This window comes from Cryptomeria japonica, chromosome 7 (assembly GCF_030272615.1).
Source record: "Cryptomeria japonica chromosome 7, Sugi_1.0, whole genome shotgun sequence".
NCBI classification, from domain to species: domain Eukaryota; kingdom Viridiplantae; phylum Streptophyta; class Pinopsida; order Cupressales; family Cupressaceae; genus Cryptomeria; species Cryptomeria japonica.
Window position 1 is genome coordinate 672,048,658 of NC_081411.1, and position 15,962 is coordinate 672,064,619.

Here is a 15,962-nt window from a genome sequence, read left to right on the forward strand (position 1 = left end):
GTTGGCTAGGGTTTCAATCAATGCGAACTCCCTATAATCAAAGGGTAAACAGTATAGTTGGATGCAAAAAGGAATAAACACAACGATCTTTTTATGTGGGTTAAAATTTTGGATCCAAGGCTAGTTATGCAAACCAACCCCTTCTAGAAACCATGATTTAATTTTTAGAACAACACCTCTCACTTGTTTGGTCAAGAAGATACTACAAAATAATTGTTACCCTGATCTATGAAAAAAAATTGGATAATGCCCTACCAATATTCATCAACCCAACCAAACAACTTATATTTATCAGGTTTGAATTTATAAAATTTATAAATCAGATCTTTTTGATGCAAATCTTGATTTTGTTTAGTTCGGGAATCGTCTAAAAAGATAACCGTGATAGTACTTGTAGTGTCTTACTTGCCAACATTTGGAGGGACATGTAGCACTTTAGAAATAGGAGATTCCTGGATGTTTTTGGGAATCTATTTCCTATACAATAGATCTTGGTTAGGAGGCCAATGAGTCAAGTTTCTCTTGCTAGGAAACCTTCTTTTTTTGTGATCTTTTTTTAATGCAATCTCATGTGGTTTATAGGAGGGGGAGAACCTCTCTAATATTGATTCTCGAAGAAGACAACACAATTGAAATTTAGGTGTGAGTGGACTTTGCTTGTATCCACATGAACATACAAAAACCCATGTATAGGGAAAGAATCGCTTAATTAGAGTGAGATGTTGTTTGGAAATGTACTAGGGTTTCTCCTATCGAGAACATGTTTTTTGAAGCAGAGTCTATTTATGGGTCCTATATGAATATATGAATACTAACAATTCCCTTTGTGAACAGTTTTGACACCTTGGTATCGATGTTGAGTGGGGGGTAAAAAATGTATTACCAAGAAACCCGAAAGTTCTAAAATTTTTCCTTTAGCATCCATTTGAAAGAACCGACCATCATTTGCCTTGTAATAATCAATGATGATTTTTTAACATTTTTTTACAAGATGGTCTTTTTAACAATATATAAATATTATAAGGGTGTGACCTCTAATAAACATTATGTTCTAACACCCCCCCTAAAGTTAATAGGAGGCATCACATGTCAATTTTTATAAAAGAAAAAATGAAGTACTCTTGTAGTGTAGGTATTCTTTGATAGTGATAAGCACATAAAAATATATGCCAATTTGAAGATCATGTATCCATGACTACATGAAAGTCATCTTTTCATAATTTATATTCCCCATTTTTTTTAAAAGATATGCTATGAGGTCTTATAAAAAATTATATTCGATACATAATCTCCTCAAATTAGCTTCTCCCTAGGCTCATTACATAGTGCCCATTAATATTATATAATATATTGCTTTTACAAGCATACAAAGAGAAGAAATGACAATATGACCTTAGGATTTAAAAATGCCCAAAGGAAGTACTATTTCCCGAAGATCCTATAATATGCCTATAGGACTTGATTATTCCAAAAGGACATACATTAAAAATGTTCATAGGACTTACTAATGCCTAAAGATCTTATGGTATACCTGTTAGGAATTTCTTATGCTAGAAGGACTTACATTAGAATTTAGCTACTAGGTGGTGTCACTGATATGCAAAATCCCCCTAAATGGCATCAACTAAGGCCATGAATTGATTTGAATTTGGAGCATATAGTGCCTATTAGGTCTTACATCTTGCATTTAGCCACAACATAGTGTCATGTACATTCCCCTTGAATAGAACCACATCAGAGCCAATCACTGCATAGAGGTTTTGATATGTGATGGCTAATAATCCAATCTATTTTTATGCCATATCACATTTTTGCATGAATATAAGTAGAAAGAACTTTTATAATGGAACACTTTAGCTTGAGTCCGGTGCCCATGATCTTCAATGTGCTTTTATCTCATTGGAAATTTGAATCTTTGGTAAGAGTAAAATAACTTCAATTATCATAGTAAGATGGTACTTTTATAAGTATGTTCTTAAAACTCTTCCATAAACCTTCAAGTCATATTGATTCTTCAAGAGCTACTTTTATATTTCACCCTTTTGATTCAAAGAAAAAAAAGAATATATAGCCTTTTTATTAAAGTATTTTACCATCCATGTAATAACATCTGCACCATATATGTTGATGGCATAATCTAAAATAGAACCACCAATGTAGTCAATAAAATAGTAATCAATTAAACTTGATTCTTGGTGGAAATAAAAAACATAATATTATGAATTTGTCATTTTCCAAGGATAATATAGTGTTCATTATAAATGTAGCAAGGAGATCAACATATATTTTCATGAGCATAAGCATGAATAATTAGTTGTTTTTTTTAATAAAACTAGACATTCTATTACATATAGTAATGATCCATAAAAAATTTAAGCGACAAGTGAGCTATCCTTTCCAGATTTGCTCCCCCAAACAATTTATTAGGATGATATCCTCCCATTATAAGAAAATGCTTTATATCCAAGAAATTAAATATATGACATTGTAGTATTACAAATGTGATTTTAATATTTTTTCTTCAAATAATTGAAGATTCATGTTTTGAGAAGGTGAAGCTTTTATCTTCCTAGAGACTAATATGTCTCTAACGAAACTTCTATTATTCTTATTTCAAGAAAAGAGATTTAATTAATTATATTGCAACAACCATTGGTAAATTAAGGATTATATGTTGATCATAATGATATATTCGAATTAGAGCTTATATTGTTCTGTACCAATAAATCGTATAATATTCATAGCATCTTATCAAGGATTTATCACACAAATTTTGAAGCACCATCTGGCTTGTTAATAGAAAAGGCTCCTCTTGGTGTATGAATAGTTCTATAAGATAGTTAGAACCTTGTGAATGGAATTGTACCTTAGTGAGTGAGATTATTGTAGCCAGTATAAGAAGGGTAAAAATTTAATGTTTTGGTATAGATAGCCAATACCTCATTTTATTATCATTCAAAAAGTACTAAATGATATTGTGCTCTTTACTAGATATGTGTCTAGTCAACATAGTGGAGTTTCTAGCACAAGCAATTAAAAATTCACTAATTACACTTTCTTTAATGCAATAATACATATCGACATAATCTATTAATCAAGGCTTTAACATTAGTAACTAATTGAGCATTTCCTAATATTGACTCATTTATGTATACTGCCAATGTCATAACGTTAAAGAAGAACTCAAAATTAATGATTCTTAAATGATTTAAATGATGATTCTTAATGAATCTACATATTCTTAATATTTAACAAAATATTCAAACCAACATGCTTATTGCATTGACATACCAAACTCTCAAACTGAGATAACAAGTCGCATGTCTGATACGTGATGGCGATTTAGACTCAATTGCATCACAGATTATATCCATTATATTCCATTTTTATCCACTAATAATCTCAATATAGAGACCTTAAGAAGCCAGAGTGACATGGATAATTTTAAGGGGAACCAAGATAAAGAAAATCATGTAAAGGTTCTTAGATTGGCTCTTATGGTGGTGAACATTGAACGGCTTGAGTGAGAAAATAATGAAGCCATAAAGAAATTGGTCTATCTGTATTAGAAAGAGTAAATACTCTCAAAACTGATGGATCAACCACCTCATGTAGGTCCACCATCAACAACTCAGCCTCATCTTCAGCAGTCTCACGTTGATCCTGTAAATCTTATCCTTATCTAGCAACTAAATTAATGGACCATGCCCTCTATTTATCTGACTATGATCCATGTTTCTTTACGTGGTGTTTTGCGTAAAATAACATGTTACCTCCATTGGTATGGCGTAGTACACATGACCCATGGAGCACCAAGAGCCACAAGAGTCTTATGGTGGCAAATTATGCACTGCTCTATTAGTCAAGGACATAAAATTTGTGATGTCTATTAACTGAAATCAATGCCCTGAGCAGTAGCTAGTTTATTGTTTCCTTCAGATGCATATTTTTTAAGAGAACTTGAATTTGGTAAGCATGAAAATTAAGATCAAATTAATTGCAAATTCACCGAGTTTATAACACCCACGAGGACCCCTACCTATCCATCACAAGTGGTCTTGGAATGAGGTGATTACTATTCATGATATGGAGTCTCTTTATTTCTTCTTCAAAGGCATAGTAAGTTTTTGTCAATAGTTTGTTATCTTTGTCTAATTTAGAAAAATCTGCATTAATATAAACTTTATTGTTTATAAATAAGTAAAGTCTTTGATCCAGTGATGGGTTTGAAGGTGATCATAATTCAAAGCCTTATTTAGCTTGTAAGTCTGATTCGAGCCAAATGTGAGCCTGTAAAACTGTTTCTTAGGTTTTAAACATGCTGAGTTGACTGCTTTCAAATTACAAGGATTCGTGTTTTTTAATTTCTAGTGTAAATGTTTGCTTGGTCAGAGAGTTAAATTTAATAGTAAGAGTTATATTCATATATTTGTATTCGTTATGCCTACCATTATAATAATGTCATATTATTTGGACACAATTATTTTCTCGTCATCAAGAAAACAGTCATGTTTATTTTTCTTTTCCCTTGGTAAATTATAGTCGAGGGTTACCTTTATCATAATGTGCGTAAGCTTGGACTACATTCGGGTTACAAGACATTTTGTCATACCAATTGGAGGTGTAGGTCACCTTTATTACTGTGTTGGTAAAATCTTAGATTGTATTTCTATTAAAACATAGATTTTGTATCTCTTGATTAGAGTTACAAATCATTTTTAAAGTAACGTGAGATAACTTAGACTACGTTCATAATGAGTTTGTTTAGGGTATAAAATGTTACGGGTTCAAATTTTGTCATACCTTCCTTGTTCTTTTTGCCTAGTGATATTGATTTATAGGAACATCCATGAGAATGTGATTTGTAAATATTGTAGAAAAAATATTAATATTACCTAATAAATTGGCCTTTTACTGTCGATTATATCAATGTTGCTTTGCTATATATTGCAATTTTCTGAAGCAATTTAATTTTATTGACGATTAAGCTTCTGCAATAGTTACAAGTTTAGTTTTATGATTTGTTTGAATTGGCTTCCTTTGGCTCAAGAATCTTTGGCTTTTGTTAGGGCTCTTGCCATGACTCTCTAGTTGCATATAAATTCTATCTTGCCCATAGTAATATAAATTTCTCTTTTTATTGAATAAATAAAGTGCTAAATAAATGTAGCGTATGGTTATGGGTGTACTATAAAGTACATTAGAAAAGGAATTATAGCTAGAGATAAATATTTCACATGGATTTGAAAGGCTTTCTAAAACAATCTATGTGATCATCATTGTTCTAGAATTTAAGTTTCAACTTTAATTCCTTCATCCTACCAATATAAACCTCAATTCAATCAAATCTACCTATAATAAGCTACTTTGGATGTGGTGGAAATTGAAAGATTTTCTTTTACAATTTTTACCTATTAAGTATTGGAAGAATCAAACATAGATAAGAGAAAACATTCACATGTTCAAAAAAATGAAAGAGGAAAGCATTTAAGTTAAAAATATGTTTTTTAACCTAAACTTACACATCATTGGAAACAATGTAAGAAATTGTAATAGTTTTCACAAATTGAAAATAAAATAGAATTGAAATTATTGATATTGCCTATGAAAATGCCCATAAAGGGTGTGTAGAGAAAATGGAGAAATATAGCCCTCCTTTCTATAGTTGTTATTAGTTCTCTTTCAAGAAAAAATATGAGTAATCTGATTTTCTTACTAAACATACATACTTTGTAACTAACAAAATATAATGATTCATATAGAATATCTTCTTGTTGGTAGGAACAAACAAATATGATCTAAAATCTTAAAGTTTGCAAATATAGTTTATACAAAGTGTGGATACAAAGAATAAATACTACTCCCTTCCACCACACTTGCAAAGGCAACAAAATGAATCTATCTGGTTCATGCTTCTCTTTAGGTGCATGGAATAAATACTACCCGTTCCACCACACTTTACATGTAGACACCTAAAAATGTCTCATTGATCATGTAATAATTATTCATCTAATTGATTAAATAATTCTTTAATTCTTTGATTAATTTTATTAATTTTATTCCTCTAATTTATTCTATTTTCTTATTAATTATTATATTTCTATTCCTCGTCAATTAATCATTTAACCCTTTTCTAAATATTAATCAAATATTAATTATTTAATTAATTGTGATTTTAATCCTTTAATTTAACTAATCTTTATTATTTAATTAAATCCAATTTCAAAATAATTAAATAGTTTCTTTAAATTATTAGAATAGCTAATTCATTCTTCAAATTCAAATTCTAATTCCCCAAATTTTAATTTCATCTAATTCAAATTCAAATTCCAAATCCCCAAATTCTAATTTCATTTAATTTAAATATTCCTTTAATTCAAAGTCAAATTCATATTCTTCCAATTTCATCTAATTTAAGTTACATGTGCATTTCAATTTCATGATTCGAAATCAAAGTCAAAAACATGCAAAAATCAAATTGAAAATCTAAATCAAGTTTGCATGAATTCAAAGATCAAATTTAATTTAAAATAAATTCAATATTTAAATCAAATCTAATGCAAAAATTAAATTGAAAATCTAAATCAATTTCAAGCACATGCTAAATTGGGGTTCACCCCATAGTGCAGCAGTACTACTGCAAGCATCCTTCAATGGAGGTCATGAGTTCGATGCTCGAGGCTTGGCCCCTCTCTGGCCCGTTGTTCCACACTGTTTGTCGCTGCACTAGTTTGCTGACTTGGCATACAACTAGATAGAGGTATTGGTCCCCCCGATACTTGCAGGTCGATTGCTCTCTATTGTTTGGCTAGAAAATTGATAGTTGTGCTCTCAGGCTATGTAGAGTGCTTCAAAGAGGATGCTTTGGCCCTCGATTCGAAGATGAGGTCCCCCTTGTGATCTTACTGGTTCATAGCTCCATTCAAAAGTGCAAAAAAAAAAGGAGCATGCTAAATTAATTCATTCATTTAATTGATTGATCAAATCGATTATCTTTCCAATCTCTATTTCTATCTTCCACTTTGCTTTTTTTTCCAATAATCATTCAATCAATCATCTCTAGTTAACAATTCCATCTATTTGAATTGATCAATTCAATTAATTGATTAATTGCATCATTCTTTTATTATCCTCCAATCATTCATTTTCTATCTTCCAATTAGCTTTTTCTAAATAAAGCTTTCTTTGTCATCAATCAGTTAACTCTTTTATCTATTCAATCAATTCAATTAACAATTCAATCAATTCAGTTCCACCTCCAATTCAGTAGTTTAACTATCAATCAACTTTTCCGTTCACTTGAGTTCCACCTCTTAATCAATCCTCTCCAAAAATCTATAAATTCAAAATCAATTCTCCATTTTCATCAATCATGATCAATCACAAACAATCACGAACTTTGAAATCTTGTGTCATTTGTAGGTTAGCGACATAATATCTAAGAGCCATCATACCACAAGAAGCAGAAGAACAATGAAAGCTACATGCGATCATGGAATGGGGAGTTTTGATTGAAGATTATAAAACCCTATTGTCTTGTTTGCATTATTTCATTGATATTTGTTAGGATTCTTTAATTAGATAGGGATTCATGATTTCCCTGTAATTCTAGTTAAGCAATGATGAATTTTATCGATTTACATTTGGTGAACCCGAGGTGAAACAATAGCTAATTAACCCTTTGTTTGTTTTTTTTATGTTTTTGCAGAATCGTACGGATCTTGGAAAAATTTGTAAGCTTTGTATGGATTTTGCAGGCGGATCTAACTATTGCACATTCATTCAGAATAGTTATCGCATTTGTATAGATAGTTTTGTGCAATTGTTCAGACAAAATTGTGCAATCCTGCAAATACCATTGTGCATTCATCCAGACCTTCTATCACATTTGTAGTTAATTATTTTTCCATTTGTGTAGGATTAATCTGCATTCATTTAGTTTTATTTGATTAGTTCTCTATCCTCTATTCTATCTATATTCGTGATTCACTCATGCAAATCTTAAAGTTTTATTTTTATTTGTTGTTTTTGATAGATGATATCTTATAGCTACAAAGGTGATATTCAATATTTTAGGGTCTAGAGGAAGAGCAGGAAGGAGAAAGCAATTTAAAGATTTCTAGCGAGCATTAAAGGTCCAATTACAAGAAATAGATCAAAACTATGAAGCTGCATGTTATCATTATTAGAAGATCATCCTCAGATACGTACACAAATATTAGACAATACAAGGAACCTCCATGAGATTCTAGATTCTCTAATCTTCTTCTAACTTTCTTCTTTTTATGTTTTTTCTTGCTTAGTTTTATTTTCTCTATTTTCTGATTGTGCAAGCATTCTATCAAAATTGCACAAACATCTTGACAGAATTGCACAATTCTCCTGTTAGGATTGCACAATCGCTCACATAGGTTTGTGCATTCGTTAGTGTTTCGTGTTGCATTCTTTGATAGATTATTGGCTTTATGTTCTTTTTTTCTATGTCATTTTCTGGTTTTGATTCCCTATTTGCAGCGTCTGGCAAAATTACAAAGAAGCCTTGATCATTCCTAGTTATTTTGAGACTACTGATAATTTGATTACAAGATCCTTTAGAGTTAATTCACTTTTGGATTTTGGGATTAAAATTGACATGCATGATCTCACACTTCATTTTGGTGTTTAAAAATGGACACGCACGTGCGTATATCACACATCAGTTTGGCCTTTAAAATTGATGTGAATCTAGTTTATCAATAGAGTAAATCACACATTGCTATATCTAAAGGAAAAATATTTGAGCACTTGCTCTTTGTTTGGAGTGGTCCTACTGTTAACACACACTATCCTCTCCCCTAGCTTTGGTGGCCCTGGGTGCAAGGGAAAAGTGTTAACGAAACCCAATTTTCTTTTTTTAGAGGGCTTTCCCTTTGGAACCCCATTGGTTCTGAAAGGGAATGACCTAAAGTTCTAACTAGCTAAGGACAAGCTTTTCTAAGCCACTATAATTAAATGTACTTGGGGCTGAATTCACAAGTAACAGGTGCTAATGTGTCATACTGATGTCAGTCTCCCTCAGTACCCATAGTGGTGCGTTAAAACCCGCAAGGGCTAGGAGGCCTCATTAATCTGAGAAAAACACCACATGTATGGCCACCTGAACAAAACACTTATTAAGAACCAACTTAGTATCCCAAATCCCACATTCATGATTCGAGGAGTGCAAATCGTACCTCGTAGATACCCTTCATGTACCTTGCATGATGAGAGAGAAATCCCCTGGTGATGACATCTCAGGATCTTTGGGGTAAGAAAAACTGGCATGCCTGAGAAGTGTGTGCTATAGAATGAAACTAGTGCTGCGAGACTCTCTAGCTATTCATCTTGTTTTGGTATTTTATTGTAAGGGCCTCATCGAATGGTTTCCAATATCCAGCCTAAGAATTGTTTTTTATGTTTTTACATGTATTGTTGTGTTAAACCAGTATTGAGTCAGTCTTGATCTTGGGCTACTTTAGGCCCTACTTTGTGTGACTCTAAATTCTCAGAGTTTTTCAAAACACAATTCATCTATCTTTACTTATCTTTAGACAATGTGCTCGGAATTGGAAAAGACTTGTCCCACAAACAGAGTTACTTAAAACAAAGTCTATCTTGAAACATCAAACAGTTCAACAAGGTCCAAAATTTTTACAGCAAAGATATCTTACATAGTTCTGACCATAGGTTTTCTTAGTGTCCTTAGGTTTTGCATCAGTCCTCACTATCGTCCTTATTGTAGTCCCCATTTATGTTCTTACTTTGCATAAGTCCTTTCATAGTCCTCATTATAGTCCTCATAATATCCCTCATTTATGTCCTTACTTTACATAAGTCATTGTGTAGTCTTCATCTACGTCCTCATAAAGTTCCTATATATGTCAATGTAATCTTCACACAAGTCCTTGCATAGTTTTGCATAGTTCTTAGAAAGTCCTCATTTGAGTCCCATTAGCTAGCATCCTCTTAATCTTTGCATAGATCTTCATTCTAGTGACATCATGAACTTCATTCTTGTCCTTGTTTAGGCTCCATACACATTTTCACAGTCTGTCATCATTTACACAATTATCTTAGAAGGTCATAACATGAGTCATAATGGGTCTACTAGGTTATGATTTTCTCCCCTTTGAGCAACCTAATCTAGTGTCAAATGATGGTCAATGAGAAATCCTTGATGCCTTAGATAACTTAGCTCGGGAATTAAAGACAAGTGCACCTCAATACATAGGAGTCAAGTTTGAAATAAATTGAGAATATAAGATTGATGTTTCTCAACAAGATCCACACATCCTCATGGTTCTAAATGCTCACATAAAAAATGACAAAGATAGGTATCTTTCTTTGTTATTATAGAATGGTGCCAAGTTACCCCAAAATTTTGATGTCACAATGATCTTACCACCAGGAATCACCTTAAGTCAAAATAGCAGTCAAGTACCCAATGTAACACAAACAAAAGATATGACTTCAAGTTCCTCCCAAAGTGCATCAACATCATCAACTCAAGCAACTTTAGTGTCAAACAAAAGTTCTCAAGCAATTGCATCGTCCTCAACTATGAATGTTAGCACACAAACACAAGCTACCATAACTTCTCAAACCACACTAGCAACATCAAGTGCCTATGCACCAAGTCAAACACAAGCCTCACATGTTTCCCATATGACAAGTGCAACACAACCTCTAGTCTCCCACTCAATAGGTTCCACATACAGTTATCAGAACATAAATCCAGGGTCCGCTAATACAATGGATTCAACTCAACCAAACATTGGTTCATAATTTTCTTATTTCATAGCACCTAAGAAAATCCACAACATGCAAAATTATAATTATGGTACATTTCAACAAGCTCCTATTTAGACAACCACTAATCCTTTTGTGGGAAGCACGTATGCCTAGAATGCACCATTATCTCAAACGGAAATTTTAACTCAACAAATACAGAATCTCCAACAACAAGTGACAACCATGCAAACTAGAAATAACAAAAAGAGTTATACAATGTAGGACTTATGTCCTTATCCCTTTGATCATACACTATACATGCTCGCTTTCCCTCCTCACTTTGAAACACCAATATTTGACAGATACAAAGGGAAAGGTGATCCTAGGGATCACATCAGAGACTTTTTTATTGCATGTATAAAGGTTGCACATGAGGACACTTATCTGATGAGGTTGTTTCCTAAGAGTCTTGGAGGTTCTTCTTTGAAATGGTTTTCACACCTTCCACCAAAGATCACATCATGGGGAGAACTAGCTGAACAATTCATTGCAAATTTCTTACGTAACATTGATACCCCGGTCATATTGATGGATCTATGCACTACAAACAAAAGGAAAATGAAACCTTCACATCCTTTTTACAACGGTGGAGATCTCTCTACCAAAGATGCAAGAGTAATATTCTGAAAACTGAGCAGGCTAACATGTTTTTAGAGAATTTGATTTCATAGATTAAATACCCAATACAAATGCAGTGTTTCACCACATTCAAAAAAATCACAAAATAGGCCATAAAATGTGAGAAAGTGATTGTAGAGAAAGGTATTATAAAATATGGAGGTTTTGCAAACAACATGAACAATGATAAACCTAAGTTTTGGTCAAGAAATAAGAATGTGACCAATGACAATGTTGTGGATGCTCATATAGTGAATAGGGCTCAACCAACTATGTCTTTATAAGGACCAATTCAATCACCCTTTCAAAATACAAATCAGTATCTGAAAAATAACATAGCATCGACAAATGCAAACACTGCACCAGCTACAAATACAAGATTTCCAAGAATGATTGCTTCAAGAAGGAATTACACACTGTTGGGAAAGCCTATTGAATCAGTGTTAAAGAAATTGATACAAACAAATGTGATTACTTTTCCAGAGGTTAGAGTGTATGAACCAAGTCCTTTCAAATGCTACAAGTTGAAGAACCTAATTTAGGACTTGATAGACCAAGGTGAAATCACAGTGGACATAAATAAAGGCTCGGAAAACACAAACCACATCATATTTAAAGACCCTTTTGTCAAACACGACAAAGGAAAGGCATCAACATCAGGAACGTAAGACAACATTGCCAACTACTCAAAGGTCTCATATGACTATACCATTCATGCTATTAACCCAAGAGATGCAATCAAGGTTGACTCAAAAGCTAGGATTAATGATGTAACCAATGATGATGAGCAAAGTCAATGGATAGATAACCATGATAATCAAGTTTGCATGATGTCAACAGAACCAAGGTAAGATAAAGATGAGAATTTATGTCTTATAGACTAGGGGCAGGATGAGCCTCCATATTCATAATGGTTTGAAGATGTGTTGACATGAATTTCATCCTCAGAATGTTACTTGCAATAAGTTAGTTTCACAAAATACCAATGGGAATGGCTACAGGAAATCAAATCTTAACCAATGAAACTACATGAATTACATATTAAAATAAAACATTTATTTTACCTTCATGGTTTATGTCTCATTATGTCCTAACTCCACTGTACCTGGTTGTAGATGGTGTGCTCTAAAACAATGCATTGTTAGCTTCCAAGATGGCATATGAAGAATTGACAAATAATTGATAGTTCACAAATGCTATGATATGCAATACTACATGGTTATGCTAAAATGATTATTGCTAAAATGCTTATGCTATTTGCTTCAAGATTAAAACTCACGAGTGCATAAGTTTTACAAATGATTTACTTGAAAATTCACTTGAAGTCTAACTCTCTCTCAACTGAAGCTCTTGATTTTATAGACCTTGAGAGGATAAGATGATGTGGCTCAGATCAATGATCATGATCAGATCTGCAAATTTGGATGGTTGTGAGCAAAGGTGAAGGTTGAGAGAAAGGGGGAAGGAGAAGACAAGTGTAACTCATCTCACCTTGACTAGGTTGCTGACTGAGAGAATCTAGGGATGGTTGGAGAAAATTTAGGCATGATAAGACAAGTGGACTCAAGTCCTTCCTAAGATATAGGGAAGTTGGAGAGAATATAGAAGATGGTTATAAAATATGTGTACGTACACAATATTTCATTAAGTTTGGAGATTGGAGATAAATGATCAAATAATATTTAAGAAATATTAATTTCTTTAGCCACATGATGGATGAGTTGGCAAAGGGAAGATGAAGTGGAGATGGAAGCTGAGTTGGAAAAGGGATTTAAATAATTTAAGAAATCATTTAATATTTGAGACTATAGGATAGGAGAATAACTATTAAATATTAGATATTTAATTGTTTGGAGAAGATAATTAAATATTAGATATTTAATTAACTTGGTGAAGATAATTAAATATTAGATATTTAATTAACTTGGTTTAGAGGATAATTAAATATTAGATATTTAATTAATTAGAGGAATAGGATAGATGAATTAATTAATAAAATATTAATTAATAGGAAGACACGAAATGAATTAAATAAATTAATCTTTTCAAATTAACTATTTAATAGAAGAATAATCATTTCATAGCCATTTTTATGTGTATACATTTTGCCCCTCTTTGAAATGATGTCAAGACAACATTGTTTCAAAGATTAAATCAAGTCTCGATAGTGCGCCTGATGAAGATGAAAATCATGATTGTGTGCCCCAGATACTGATTTTTGGATATTGATTTGATGATGATGCCCCCTCGAGAGATCATTTGTGCATTAAAGGTATGGATGATCTCTCGATAGAAGAAGATAGATGAGTGAATAGATTGAAAATTGATAAGATGAATTAGATTGATAAGATTGATTGGATTGAGATCAAGTCTGGTTTGAAGAAGGACTCATCTCGTATAAGACAAAAGATGATCAAAATGTCTGGTTTCAGGAAAGATATATCCTGTATAACACATGATAGATGATCAAAACGTCCAATTTCAGGAAAGATACATCCTGTATAAGAACTGATATATTATAGTTGAATGAATGATGAAGATATTAAAGTGAAGAATGATTCCATTGGATGATGATGTTGGTGCAGGTGCTGCAGGTGATCTAGGTGTTAGACCCATAGGCTCGAGAGCCAGTCATGATTCCTGACTTGATTTGTATTGATGAGGCACTTGTATTGTTTATCTGATATAATTGTATACTTGGACTTTTATTGTTTTATGATGATTTATATGCAGACATGGACTTTGTATGATGATGATCTTTATTATGCATGTCACTCTATTTCATGATGATGATCTATATGCATTGATTATATGGATGAGGTGATTAGACGGATGATGATATGATGATGATTTTTCTTTCCTTGCTTTATTATAATGATCTAGATGATGCAATGATAAATTTCTTTTTTTTGATTTTTTATCTTGATTTTGAAGACCTTGGATGCAAATGAAAATGATTATTTAACTTTAAATGAAGCAATGATCTATATGGAAATGCAAATGAATGATTGCTTTAATACTTATGATGATGTAAACACAAATGATCTACATGGAATGTTTTTTATTTTATATGCAATGTTCATGAATCTAAGTGCAAAGATGCAACTAAATGATCATTAATCAAATGATAATGCAAATAATAATGATGATACACTACATGATGAATGAAATTCAATTTAATTGAATGCAAAATAATGCAATGATTTATATGCAACTAAATGAAATGGATGGATTAAAATGATTCTAAAAATGAATGTACCTATGATGATTAATATGAAAATTATTTTTGTTTTGTCCAAGTATACTCAATCTTTATTTATGACTGTTGATCTGTTAATGAAATGATATGCTTATAATGCAGATGAATAATTAACTAATCTAAAAGGATCTAACTAAAAATTATATTGTCATTCTTCATATGTTATCTTGTAACAATGCTTTGATTTCATCATTGAGCTTTAAAATGTTGTAAGAAAATACAAGCAACTTGACATAATGATTCAAGATGACTTGATTATTTCTTACATGGATTTTGATATAGCAAGTTAATACAAGCAAATTGATATAATGAATCAAGTTGACCTGAGTATTGCTTGCAGAACAGACAAGGATTATCCCCTTTCATGCATGACTCAGAACGTCCTCCTTGATCTTTTGCCGATCATATCCTGAGACAAGTACATAGCATAGTAAGAGATAAACCACATACAACAATCAAAGAAAATAATCATGCCCCATCATAGCTTCTCTAGTCATGGACATCCTTGAGTCGCATAAAGTACACGATTAGCAATAAAATCAAGAAATAAACACTAAATCTTGCATGTCATTCACATGTTCTAATGGTCATTTAACTGATATAATCATCTTGATGAATGCTCTTTGATAATCCTTTACTAATTGTTGGTTGATTCTTCATTTTCTGAGTGTCACGATTTAGTTGTCATAAGATGCCTTGATCTTCATTGCTTTGTTGCTCATTATCTATTTCAAAACCCTAGGTGTTTTTGGTTTTTCTAAGTTTTTGAATGTTTTGGATTTTCAAAGATTCAAAAGATCACCTTTGCAAAAGGAATTAGGATTTTGCCCCCAGTGGAAACAAAACTTTATGATGGATATATGAATTGATCAAGATCCGAACCATAGTGAAATACAAATGTAGATTGATTGATTTTGATAAAATCTAAGACAATGGCTAGGACAAGTATGTCAAAGATTGATAATTGTTGGTAAGCTGCATATTTTCTGCTAATGGTTCTGAGAAATGGACACAAATGATGGAATGGATGAGTGAAGATAGATGGAAGTGATAGATGTGATATGATGGAGTGAATAGATGCACAAAGTGATCTCATAGATGGAGGAACTTACTTTTTAGATATCGCCTATTTACCAGGTTTTCACCACTTGTTTTTATTGCACATTTTGATTTGTTTTTCATTTTTTTTGTCTTTTCTAATTATTGAGAGATGAAACATGTGCTGCCATCAATTGATAAATATAAGACTACCTAGATCAAAATCCAGCATTCATGC